The sequence below is a fragment of the Sminthopsis crassicaudata genome, chromosome 2, assembly GCF_048593235.1.
Source record: "Sminthopsis crassicaudata isolate SCR6 chromosome 2, ASM4859323v1, whole genome shotgun sequence".
Lineage (NCBI taxonomy): Eukaryota > Metazoa > Chordata > Mammalia > Dasyuromorphia > Dasyuridae > Sminthopsis > Sminthopsis crassicaudata.
Window position 1 is genome coordinate 266,913,997 of NC_133618.1, and position 13,643 is coordinate 266,927,639.

Below are 13,643 nucleotides of genomic sequence, written 5' to 3' on the forward strand. Positions count from 1 at the left end.
GCTATGCTGACCTCGTATAAGTCACTTAAATACTATTTGCCTCAGTTTTCTAATCTGTAAAATGGAGATAATAATAGCACCTATCTCCTGGGGTTATTGTGAGATCAAATAAGAAAATAATTACAAAGTACTTAGCACAGTGTCTGGCACTCACTAAGTGCTATATAAATGTTAATTATCATTATGCTGCTGCTGCTGCTGCTGCTGCTGCTGCTGCTGCTGATGATGATGATGATGATGATGATGATGATATGATAACCCATATATATTAGTAGAAAATATGGCTCCTACACTAGCTCTCTCTCTGTCATATCACAGCCTTCACTACAATTCCAAAAGTTTTGCCAAGTCCTAGTTCTGCACTTACCAGCTGTATGACTGTAAGAAAATCTTTTCATCTCTTGATGACTCAAACATAGAATGTGGATAATACTACTACTTGTATAACCATTGCCAAGTCACTTAATCTCTCTTGGTCAAGATTTTCTCATCTAAAAAATGATGGGGTGGACTATAATCCCTAATTTTTTTTTTTAGCCTTAAATCTGTGATGCAATGTGCAGACTTGAACTACCTATTCTCAAGAGTGTCATGGTGATCAAATAGCTAATGTATTTTAAAGTACTTTGTAAATTCTCAAGTATTCTAGAAACATGAACTATACCATATATCCTAATGATTTCCCATGTCCAACCTCCAGGACTGATAGAAAGGTTTAGAAAGGACATGGAGTCATATTTGCTACACATAACAACAATCCTTAGGACACAGAACCCTGAGCATACAAATTCAGTCTATGTGCCATTATAGCTTCCATTACCTGACTCTCCATTTGGGTTGTTGTTGATTCTGCTCTGTCTGATTCCTTGTTTCTATCACCCTCCATCTCATTTCCTCTATCTCCCTTATCAGAAACATTATTCTCAGCCCCCTTTTTCCCCTTGGAAAGATCTCTTTGGTATGACTCAGCCTCCAGCATTTTACCTCCTCCAGCAGAACTGCCTGGAACATCCAAGCTGCTCCCACTACCAATCTGCAACAATGGCATAATCTTAATGGAACATATCACCCTGTATATCAATCTGTACATTTCACAACCCACTTAAAATCGAAAATAACATTTCTTATAAGCACATTAGGGGTGACAACTTGATATAATAGAATTTGCCATAAGGACCTGGACTTATACTCATTTCTTTTTTTACCTCATTACCTTTTTACCTTTCACCTGGGTAACCATAACCAAAGCAGTTCACCCCAACCAGCCTCAGTTTCTCCATCCATCAATGACAGAGAAGTTTGCTAGAATGACTTCAGGAAAATAGGCACACTAGTGTATCATTTGCAGATCAAAGAATTGGACCAATCATTCTGGAAACCAGTTTTGGAATGGTAAAAGAAAAACTCAACTATTAATAATGAGTGATACAGCAAACCTGCTATTGAACATATAGGCTTCTAGTAAGTAATGACAAACAAAAGTTCTATATAACTAAATATTCATAGCAGCACATCATTTTGTGGTGTAGAAATGATATGGGTACCCATCAGTTAAGGAATGACTGAATATATGATCACAGTATAAGAAATGACATAAGGAATTAGAGAAACATGGGTTAACTTGTATCCCATGATATTGAGTGAAGAAAGTAGAATTAAAAAAAAACATTGTGCACAATGGCTACAATAATTTAAATAATAACAACACCAAAAAGCAGTTAAACTCAGATGAAGTTCTGGAGCACAGCACAGAAAATATACCTTCTTCCTCTCATTAAAGAGGTAAGGATTACAAATATGTGGTAAAATATAAACTATCAGACAGATGGACTCTGATTAAATGTTTTTTGAAATGGTTATTGCTTGAGTTTTCTTTGTTACCAAGAAAGATTTAAAGTGAGCATAAATGCGTGGTTATAAGAAATGACTGTGATGCTAAAGTCAAATGAATAAAGATGAAGCTTGCACCCGTGATTTCCTCAGTAGAGGAACTTCCTAGTGAGGAAACTCTCTCTACCAATAGAAGTCAGTATCTTCTTTCTAACTTACAGCCTGAAAGAGTGGCTTGGAACTCTAAGAAATCAAATGACTCATGCAAGGTTCAATGCCATTTCTCTATCCACTACATCATGGAAACAAAAATGCAAAGTGAAAAAAATATATTTTTTAAAAAATAATAATAAAATTAAGGGTTTGGACTAATGAGCTCTAGAGTGGTTTTCAGCTTTAAATACTATGGGTTTTCTTTTAACCTATATACATACACAATTTCTCTCTCCCTACTCTGTCACTTAAGTGAACAACAATATATGTTGTTTTGGTTCAGATTTGCAATTTCATCAATGTGGAAAATTCCCAATGACAGTCATTCCTCTATCAAGGCAGATAGGCAATCCATCTTCTATCTAGTCTTAGTGCTGGAGGCTCTGAGAGCCTAAGTGGTTTTCCTCAGATCAATCAGCCAAAATATATTAGAGACCTGACTTGAGACCAGATTTGGGGGGTATAGATTGGACCTGTCTAATTTGGATCCAAGAGCATATTTTAAATTTTCAGTGTGAGGATTTACTTCTTAGAAATTTGCAAAGGCTACAAATGAAGGGTTAAGTGACTGTTTCTAGACTGATAGTCTAGTTTCAAGAAAGTGATGAAAAAAATGTTAATAAATAAGATGGAATGGAAAGGATTTTATAAATATTTTTTGCCAGAAAACCAGTTGGTAAACATTTACCAGTCCTTAACCAGATCCTCCTGACTCATAGGCCCAGATTCTATATATTGCTTCTCTACTTTTCCTATATTTCATTTTGAAAAACAGTCTATATAGCAAATACATAAAGAGATATGACCACTGTCAATACCAACTTAGTATGGTACCTTATCACTTAGTTGTTTTTCATACATCTTCTCTATATGAAAAGAGCAGCTCTTTCATATTTGTCAATAAAGTCTTGTCTAACATCAATCTAAGGTCAGCCTTTATAGAATACCCTAGCCCTTGCTTGATTTCATGCATTGCCTCTGTTTTATACACGGCCCATATCACACACATAGGCCCCCAGGTGATACTTTAAGACAAATCCTTGTCTTGTGGATTATTCTCCTTTTGAGACAGCATCAGCATGAAGCAAAGAGAGCCTTCAATCCCATTGGCTTTTAGGGAGTTAAAAAGCCTGACATCAACATGTAGGCAACTTAGGGCCATAAGTGGCAGGAATGAAGAAAGTTGCCTATAGAAGTAGGAATGTGTCAAGTTCCCAGATTCCAGATCCATTATGACTGCTATGATTAGTATTATTAAAATTAAACAGGGATTTAGTTTAACATTCCATGGCCACTCAAGCAACTGACTTTAATAACGGTAAACTTAGGCTCACATCTCTGAGCACTAAAGCTAATGCTTTCATTAAGTTCCGATGCAGCCAATTACAGCAGCCCTGGTGCACACAAGTGTGGCAAGCTGGCAAGCTGCTTGCTACCTGCTAGGACAGCAGGCCCTGGGTATTCATGCACGAGTGCCAGCAGTTGAAGCCATTGTTAGATATTTATGAAATGAGATGCACTGAATTTTATCTTAGTGGTATAGATCAATTTTCAGGACAGAGTCCTTAACAGTGCATTCGGAGGCTAGGTACAAAACCAATTTTATCTGCTTCAGTGATGTGTGAACTGTATAAGGAAAGACATCTCCTTACTCTCTGATAGCTTATCTTCCCTGGTGACCATTTATGCATGCTCTTGTAAATATACATATTTTACAAGGGAAGGGGGAGGGAGGCAGCAAATGCTCTTTAAACTCTCCTTTGAGATGACCTTGAAGTGGGAGCATTTGAATCTTCCAGGAAATTAGCAGCCAAGTGTATTTTGGTAATGATTAGTGGGTGGGAAGTGCCACTCAAAGAATGGGAAATAATCAGTAGAGTAGGCTCTTGAATAGACTGCCACTCCAACAAAAGCCCTTCTTCAAGAAAACACACCAAAATAAGAGACTTAATTGCCCATCTCCACAAAGTCAGCTTTCTCAGAACCAAAAAGACTTGCATCTATTTCTTCTTGGACTTCACTAGGAGACCCTTATAAAGAAAGGAACACAATGAAAAAAAATTGTTCTAAGTTTTTATTATTATTTTCCCTACAGAGAACCAAATTACAATTAATAACAAGAGTGAAATAAATACTTATAAGCAGATGTTCATGTAAACACTGATGCTTCTATCCAGTGATAGCAGAGCAGCAGCAAGGGTAATTTACTTAGTTTCATGCAATTCCTGTGTGATACAATGCCTAGATGGAGGGCAGTTTGAATTAATTGTTGCTGTTGTTGCTGCAATTGTACCTTGTTCTATTTTTAAGGAAGAACAATATTTTCAATTTGTCCCCAAGGATCTTATATGTGGTGTAATTACTTATTTATATACATGTAGTATAACCATTAGAATGTAAGTTCTTTGAGGGCAGGAATTATTTTTCTCTTTCTTTGTATCCCCTAGCACACAGAATGACATCTGGCTCTAGTAAATGCTTAATATGTGCTTCTTGAATGATTGATTGATTGAAAGTTGACTGAACACAATAAAATGTACTTTATTTCAGGCCTATTATTCTCTAACAGAGAAATTGAAATCCTCATAACTTTCCTTTACTGTTATACCCAAACACACAGGCCAAAACAATGAGGAACCTGATTTTATGTACAATCAGTCACTCACAATTGTTATCTCTTTTACCAAGTGAGATAACATTTATAAAGCAGTTAGTACAGTAACTAATATATGCTTAATAATGGCTTGTTTCCTCCCTCTATCCCTTCACTTTATCTATTACATTACACTGTATCCCATCTAGGAGAAAAGAAATGCAAGAATGACTGTAACCCCAAGTATTGAAAATAAATATTTCTGCAGTCATACTTCCAACACTTATTCCTTTAAGTTCATTGAAGTTACCCAATAGATAAGTAGTCAAAGAATAGCAACAAAAAGTTCTCAAAATAAAAATTACAACATATTCACAACCACATGAAAGTATTCCTCAAATCTTTAATAAGAAAAGCAGAAATCAAAACAACCTTGAAGTTTCACCTCACTTTCTATAAAGTGTAAAAAATGGGGGGAATGACAATAGTCATTTTTGGAAAAATGGTAGACACCCTAATAAATTATTGGTGGCACTGTGAATTGGTGCAACCATTTTGAAAGGCAATTTACAATTATGCAAATTTTTTAAATCATATAAATTAAAGTGCCCATATTCTTTGACCTAGAGGTTCCATTACTGGGCTTATGCTTTGAGGAAGACACTGATAAGAAGAAAGTCCTCATATATACCAAAATATTTATATGGACACTTTTTGGATAGTAAACAATTGAAAACAAAGTAGATTCCTATCAATTGTGGAACAACTAAACAAATTTTGGCATATGACTCTTTTAAGTACCAAAAAGCCAGCATATTCAGTAGTCCTAATATAAGATCCACTTATATAGAAATCAAAGCCAAATTAGAGAATTTCATTTTTGAAAAAGGTCAGAGCTACTAAGTCCAGCTCAAACTTAGGTAAAACTCTCTTAAATAATTTATTTTAAAAATATTTAACAAGCTTTTACTTGAAGACCATCTGGTGAGTTAGAATTCATGGTTCCCTGAAAGAACTCTTCCCACTTCTGGATAATTCTAATTGTTAGGGAGATTTTTCCTAATAACAGACTTAAATCTCCTTTTAATAACTGATCTGAGTTCTTTCCTTCAAGCTTAGGTAGAACAAATCTTATCTACTCTTTTACATGATTTAAGAATAGCTATCACATTTATTGGTTATTTGTGCAAAACATTATCATCCTCTCCTCCAGGATGAACATCTTTAGTGCCTTCCCTCTATCTTCACAAGGCACCATCTTGAGATCAATCTATTAATCAAGTCTTGGTCATCCTTTGGATACTTGCCAGATTATCAAAGATTTTCCCACAATGTTGTTGAACTTTTATATAATAATCTGTTTTCCCACAATGTGGCTGAACTTTTATACAATAATCTAGATGTCTTCTCATCATGGCAGAATACAGCATAACTATCACCAGTCTGTGACAATATGGCTTCTTTACCATAGCCTAAGATTGAATTATTTCTTTAATTGCCCACCATACCACATTGTTGGCTCATTCTGAGCTTATACACCATTATAACCCTTCAAATGTTTTCAGAAAAAACTGCTCGCTGTTATATCCTCCCTATTTTGTAACTATGAATTTTATTTTAACCCAAATGTTATACTCTGCAATTATGATAATAATAAATAATAATAATAGATAACATCTCTATAGTGCTTAAGTACTCTACAAATATTGTCTCATTTGATACAACAGCTGTAGGAGGTAGATGCTATCAAGATCCCCATTTTATAGATTAGGAAACTGAATCAGAAATTAAGTGATTTACCAAGAATCATACAGTTAGTAAGTGTCTATATCCACTTCACTATTTAGCTACCCAATTAATTAGGACTATTAAAATTCAACTCATAAGATTTTGCCAAAACATTTTACTCATCAAAATCTTTTGAACCTTGATTCTAGCATGTTAGCTATCTATTCCAAATTTAGACACAGAAAGACCAAGTATCCTCTTGCCTGCAGTGATATGATCTATAGTTGGGCCCCAGTGATACAAAAGAAAGATCACTGCTTTTGGAAACAGAGAACCTCAATTCAAATTCCATTTCCAGTATTTGTTTTCTGCGTAACATTGGGAAAGACACTTACTCTCTCTATTTCTCCATTTCTTCATCTGTAAGATGAAGAGTGTTTGGACTAACTTCTGAGGTTCTTTCTAGTCCGACTTCTATGATCTGATATTTCCATGTCTAAAGTTTTTTTTTTTTTTTTTTTCATTAAGTTGGCCCTGTCAACTGAGTGATGAATTGTCATTTCACAAGCAGAAATCTTTGTTGATTCAAAGTATGTGGTCCTGGCCTGTTTCAGCTACACAAAAAAGGCAATAAGGTATGATTTCTAAACTGACCAGTTTATATAATGAAAAATATCTCCATTCTAACAAAGAATAGGAGACATTTTATAATTCAGAAGATATAGAGAATTTGGTTTAGAACAAAAAGAGAATAATCAAATTGGAGGTGCGGAGGAAATAGGAATAGAGAAGAGAAAACTAAACAATTCACAGATTAAATTTAATAAAAGTCTTTAATCCACTTAAGACATTTTCTGTCCTGTTAATGTTGATTCCCGATATCTCTGGTGTTTATTTCCTTCTTTCAGTTTTCTCTAACATTATCCTAATTCAGATTCTCATTTCCCTTTTTTTGACTTGATTAGAACAGCCTTCTAACTAAATTGCCCTACTTTTTACTTTCCAACTCATTCTACCATGTTGATTTCTATATCTCTGATAACATGACTCAATAGTAGAATACTTGGAATGAGGAAGAATTAGATTCCAATCCTGCTTCTAACAATGTGTAAACAAAGGCAAAATCATTTAACTTCTATAACTCTTGGTTTCCTCAAATATCAAATGAAAATAATATCTCTAGCAAACTGAGAAGACTTATAAGAGTCCAATAAAATAATGTATGTAAAAGCAATTTGTAAATCTCAAAGCATGATGTATAACCATCATCATCATAATCATTCCAAATATTCAATTACTCCCTCTTACCACGGAATTAGTTCCAGACTCCTCCATCCAATATTCAAGCCAGTCCCCAACCTGTCTTTCTAGTATTGTTTCACACTACTGTTCTTCATATGAACATGATGTTTCAGGGAAACTGAGAACTGTTGGTCAAATATGTCCTTTGCTTTCCTGACCTTTGCTGGTTCTATTTGCTTTGACTGGAATATCCTTCTCTGTATCTCTCTCTGCCTATTAAAATCCTACCCCATCTTGAAGGCTAAATCTATGAAGACTCATCTGTCTGGTCAAACTTTTTTCCTGGAGACAATGTTGTCTAACTGGATTTTTATAGCTTTTAACTCATTTCTATTTTGTGTTTTAATTACTTAGTTTCTCAGCATACTCTCACTTCCCAATAGATTGAAAACTTCCTCAAAGGCAAGAATCCTTTCATTCTCTTCACTAAAACCTAATTATTTAGTCAGCAAAAATTTTACATTCACTATGTGCCAGGCATTGTACTGAAAACAGAGAATAAAAAAGCTAGGCAAAAACAAGGCCCCTGCCTCCAAGGATATGTCAATTGAATGAGAGAGATAAGATGTAAGTAACTAAGTATGTATAAGATACATATTCAGTCTAAATGAAAGACAATCTCAAAGGAAAGAAATTAGCCCTTAGGGGAGACTGGGAAAACCCTTATGTAAAAAGTAGTATTTTAACTTAGTCTTGACAGAAACTAGAATGTTGAGGTAAGAAGAGAGATCATTCCAGACATAGGAAACATGGGATGAAAGATGTTGGAAGTTAAGATACAAGGTATCATGTATGAGGAAAAGCAAGTCGGGTAATGTAACTGAATCCTCCATAGAAACTGTGAAGGGGAGCAAAATATAAGAAGATTGGAAAGGTAGGAAGGGTCAGGTTATAATGGGCTTTAAGTATCAGATAAAGGAATTTATATTTATTTTAAGGTAATAGGAAATCACTGGAGCTTACTAAGGAGAGAGATGATATGGTCAAATCTGCATTGTAGAAAAATCACTTTGGGAGCTGAGTGGAGAATAGACTGATATGGGGAGAGACAAGGCAAGAAAACTAATTCAAAATCTGTTGCAGTATTCAAGATGATAGATATAAGGGTTTGTAAAAGGGTAATAACTGAGTAGAGAGAAATAGAGATATACCAGAGATATTGTGGAAGATAAAAAGTGAAAAGTCAGGGAACATCAAGATTGTGAACTTGACATTAAGAGGAAAATGTTAAAAGAGTTGAGTTTCATGGAGGGACTTGGAATGATTACAATAATTCCTGGTTTTTGGACATGTTGAGTTTGAGAAATTTCCCAGACATTCAATTTGAGAAGCTGGTTCTGATTGGTGCTGACACAAAACTAGAATTCAGAAGAGAAATTAAAGCAAGATGAAAGGATGTGGGAATCCTACACATAGAGAGGATAGCTGAACCCATGGGAGTCATTGAGATTACTTAGAGAGATAGTTTAAAGGAGGGGACTCAGGGTAAAGCAGTGGATGAAGGTCCAGCAAGAGACTAAAAAGGAATGCATCCCTTCTTGCAGCTGGCTCAATGCCTTGCAGAGTAGTTGTTTAATAAATGTTTGCTAAATTGAATTGACTCCCACAGAGTTCAAATTAAATCTAATCTAAGTAGCAATTGCTTTTACTAAGCTCAAGGTCTGAGGTTTTATAAAGAAAGCCTATAGCATGTTTATATTGTCATCTTCTTTTTAAATACAATTTTACATCTTTCCTGGTTAGACAATCAGGAGCTAAGTTTATGAAATACAAAGCTGCATGAAATTTGCATAAATGAAATAAATTAACTCATTTAAAAAACATAGTATTGCTTCGTGAAGTCTCTATTTCATATGTCTTCAACAAGAAATCCAAGGTACAGAGTTCAGATGGGCTTTGTTGTTTAATAAGTACAAGATTGTCATTAAATTCACTGATCATTACAATATTCTACTGAAATTTGTTTTTAACCATCTTACTAATGACTGAAACATCTAATAGTGTCCTCTTTTCTAATAACAGAGCAATGCCTAAAAATTTGTTTTAATTAGGCGTTAGAAAAAGAATTATGTTGAACTTCAAATCTATTATTCAACTCATATGTCAAACAAACTATAGAAGAGGACCATGTCATTAACTGGACTTGAGGGATAAAAGCTTCTGTATTTAGACAAAAGAAGGCTAAAACTAACTCAGTTAAAATTTAATAAAAGTCTTTAGTACACTTAAGAAATTTTCTGTCCTATTAGTGTTACTTCTTCAATATTAATTTGGAAATCATCATGTAAAAATTACATGTGTGGCATCTGAACAGGTCTTTCCTTTGTCCCATTTCCATTATCCTTCCTTCCTTTTTCCATCATCTCTCCAACTACTATAAGACCATTTAATCAGATCATTGGAAATTCTCTGGAGAAAGAGAGAAGATCACTTGGAATCATAGAATATCAGAGCTGGCTATCTAATACCACCCTCTTACTTTACAGATGAGAAAAAAAGACCACAGAGATGAAACCATTGGCCTACAGCAAACATAACTATTTGGTGGTGATACCATGTAGGTATTCCTGGTTACAAAGATCTACTCATTACATGATATTAGTTTTCTGAATTTTTTCTTACTTGTTAGCCTAAATTCCCAGTAATTAACACAAGGTAGGAAAAAGTTAGATAAGAGTCGGTAAGCTTTAAATTAATCAGGATTTTATAGTTTCAGATTCAGAACCTTGTTATGTAATGAAACAGGAATGGAAGAAAAACAATGGGTTCTGGAAAAACTATGAAACTATAGAAATGCCTTTAGAAATAATATTTTCTTTTTTTTTTCTTTTTTTTTTAAAAAAAAAATTCTATTTGTTTAAAAAAACAGAATAAAAAAAAATTTTAAAAACCCAGAATAAAACAGAACATTGTCATGTCCAGCAGAACATCATGGAGGATTCAAAATATTTAGCAATAGATTACCAGTACAAGAAAAAATATGTAATAGTAGAAGAAATTATATTCACAGATTCCATCTTTGCTTTGCTTCCTTGTATATTGTCCTTTTGTTTTGTTTTTTGTTTTTTCTTTCTTTTTCCTGAGGCAATTGGGGTTAAGTGACTTGCCCAGGGTCACACCTAGGAAATGTTAAGTGTCTGAGAACAGATTTTAACTCAGGTCCTTCTGATTTCAGGGCTTGTGCTTTATCCACTGCACCACCTAGCTGCCCTGTCTTTTTGGTTTTTGCTGCACATTTTATTTTTTCCCCCCTTTCATTCCCTTACCCTTCTAAAGACTATACTATAGTTAAGCACATATATATTTATGTAGACATATTGACATATATATGTGTGTATATATATATATACACACACACATATACACACACCCTTACATGCATATATACATATACTTTCACATTCACCTACACACCCACACACATATATCTCTATACACACATACATAGAGAAAAATGTATACATATCTATAAATACACATACACATTTACCCATATGTAAATATTCAACTAAAATAATGTTAGTATGGCTGACATATAATGATTTCTCTCTTGATTGAATCTTTAAGTTTGACTGTGAAACATCAATGATTACTAACCACACTTTTTGTTTCTAATAAACTCTACTCCTGATCCTTATTGAAGTGTTTATATATATCTTATCTTTATTACCCCTGATAACTCTTCTATTTTAATTTTGCCCCTTAAATTGCCTTGCTATTACTCATGGAACCCTTCCTTGTCTTCTCCCATTCTTTGTTTCTCCCTCAGACCATCCCTCCCCTCTTATTTTTTATAGATTTTAAAAGGTATTATACCTTTCATTGTATATATGTAATGTTGTCTATTTAACCCATTCTCAATGTGTGTATTTTCAGAACTTCAAGCCCTCTTTCCCACTCTCTAAGTCCTCTGTGTCTATTCTTCCTCTACATGTTATTTGTTTAATATAATTACTATTTTTACCTTTTCCTAGGCAGTTTTCCTTTTACAGTCAGATCATACTCAATTCTGTCTTAATCATTCTTTTGAGCTACCTTATTGTCAATGTCAATCTTAAAAATATGATATATTGAAATTGATCGTTGATATTGACTCTTATATGCTAAATTTTTTATTGAGTTCAGGTTTGGTTGCAAGAAAGTCCTGAAAATTTGCAAGTTTGTTGCATATCTTTTTTTTTTTTTTTCATTCAATGATATGGATAAGTTTGCTTGCTATGCTATTTTTGCTAGTTCTTTTGATTGTCAGTATATGTGATTCCAGGACCTGTGGTCTTTTATTGTGGCTATTGATAAATCCTGTACAATTCTAATTGTAGTTCCGGCATTTTTGAAAATTTTTTTTTTTCTTGTTTCCTCTAAGATTTCCTCTTTGATTTGAGGATTTTGAAATATGGCAATAATATTCCTATATGTTTTCCACAAAAGATCTCTTTCAGAGTGATCATGGATTTTTTTTCCCTTTTTCTGTTTTCCTCTCATATTTTATCACTCCAGCACAATTTTCTTGGATTATGTCTTACATTATTGTGTCAAGGATCTGTTGTTTTTCTTATGTTTCACATTCTTTTTTGTTGTTGTTGTTGTTGTAGTTCTTTATATTTTGTTTTGTTAGTTCATGGCTTCTTACGGCTTGATTGTTTCCCTTTGTTCAATTCTAATTTTTAAAAAGTGATTTTCATCTTTAAAATTCTGTTTCTCCTTTTCTACTTAGTTAACTTTTTTTATAATCTTAAATTGTTTTTCTTGGATGGTTTTTATTTAGTTAGCTTATTAATTTTTCTCCAATGTTTCTCATTTGATTTTTAAATTCTTTTTTGAAATTTTCTATAAATTCTCACTGGGCAGGGAGCCATTTGACATTACTCTTTGGGATAGAAACTTTTTTTTTTTTTATTTCATTGTTCTCTTGAAGACAATCTTCCCTATTCCCATAGTAAGTTTCTATGATTAGCATCTTTCTTCTTTGCCAATTCACTTTTTTTAAAAATGAGAAGTATCTAATTTTAGGGTGGAGAGAAGGTACCATGAGTTTCACTTCAGCTCTCTTCTCTGACCTAGAACCCCAAACCAAGAGCTCCCCCTCCTGCAAGTACCCATACAGGAGCATCCCTGCTCCATTGCCTTTGCCCTCACCAGGTATGCTAGTTCCTTCTTACCCAGGGTCAAGACTCTGGTAATCCTGATCAGCAAAGATTCATTCAGTCTTCCTGGACTCAGACCTTCTCAGAGGTGGGAGTTTCTGTGGTTCCTGCAGAGGCTCCAGCCAAACCCAGCTAGCTCTAGGAAATCCCACTAGGTGTTCCTGTGTACCTAGCCTGAAGGTGTTTACACAAATTAATCCCAGTCTTGGCATCTTTCTTTAGATCTTCTTGGATTGCCTGTAGGATTCCTGTTCTGGCCCAAGTTTTCTTGATTTTTCTCCACTCTGCATTCACCCGAGGCTCAAATTTGTTCTGTTTGTAAGGGAAATCCAGAGAGCTCGAAATTTACTGACCTACTCTGCCATCTTCTCAGAATTCTCTCCTCAGTAATGACATTTTCAGAGAAAGAAGATAGAAAATAAAAATGATTTGGGAATAAAACGCACACATGCCTACACACATGTGCACATACACACAACACATAACACATATATGAACACAATTAAATTTTGCTCTTTCCCTTTCAGAAGACTGCTATTTTAGTCTAGTGATATTCTATGTGTGGCAATGTATCAATGAACTTGGAATCAGAAAGCCTGAATTATAGCCAAAGTAACAGAAATACATCTAATCTTGTCTGAGTTAAGATGTTCAGTAGAGTAAGATCTAGTTAACACACATAGTACCTGGCCCACAGTAGGCACTTAATAAATGCTTTTTGATTTGAATTGACTTAATATTTATATGAGAGAACATGTGGGAATGCTGGCTACTTTTGAGGTAACATGGTACAATTCAAAAAGAACTACTAGAGTCAGAGGATTGAGCTCAAA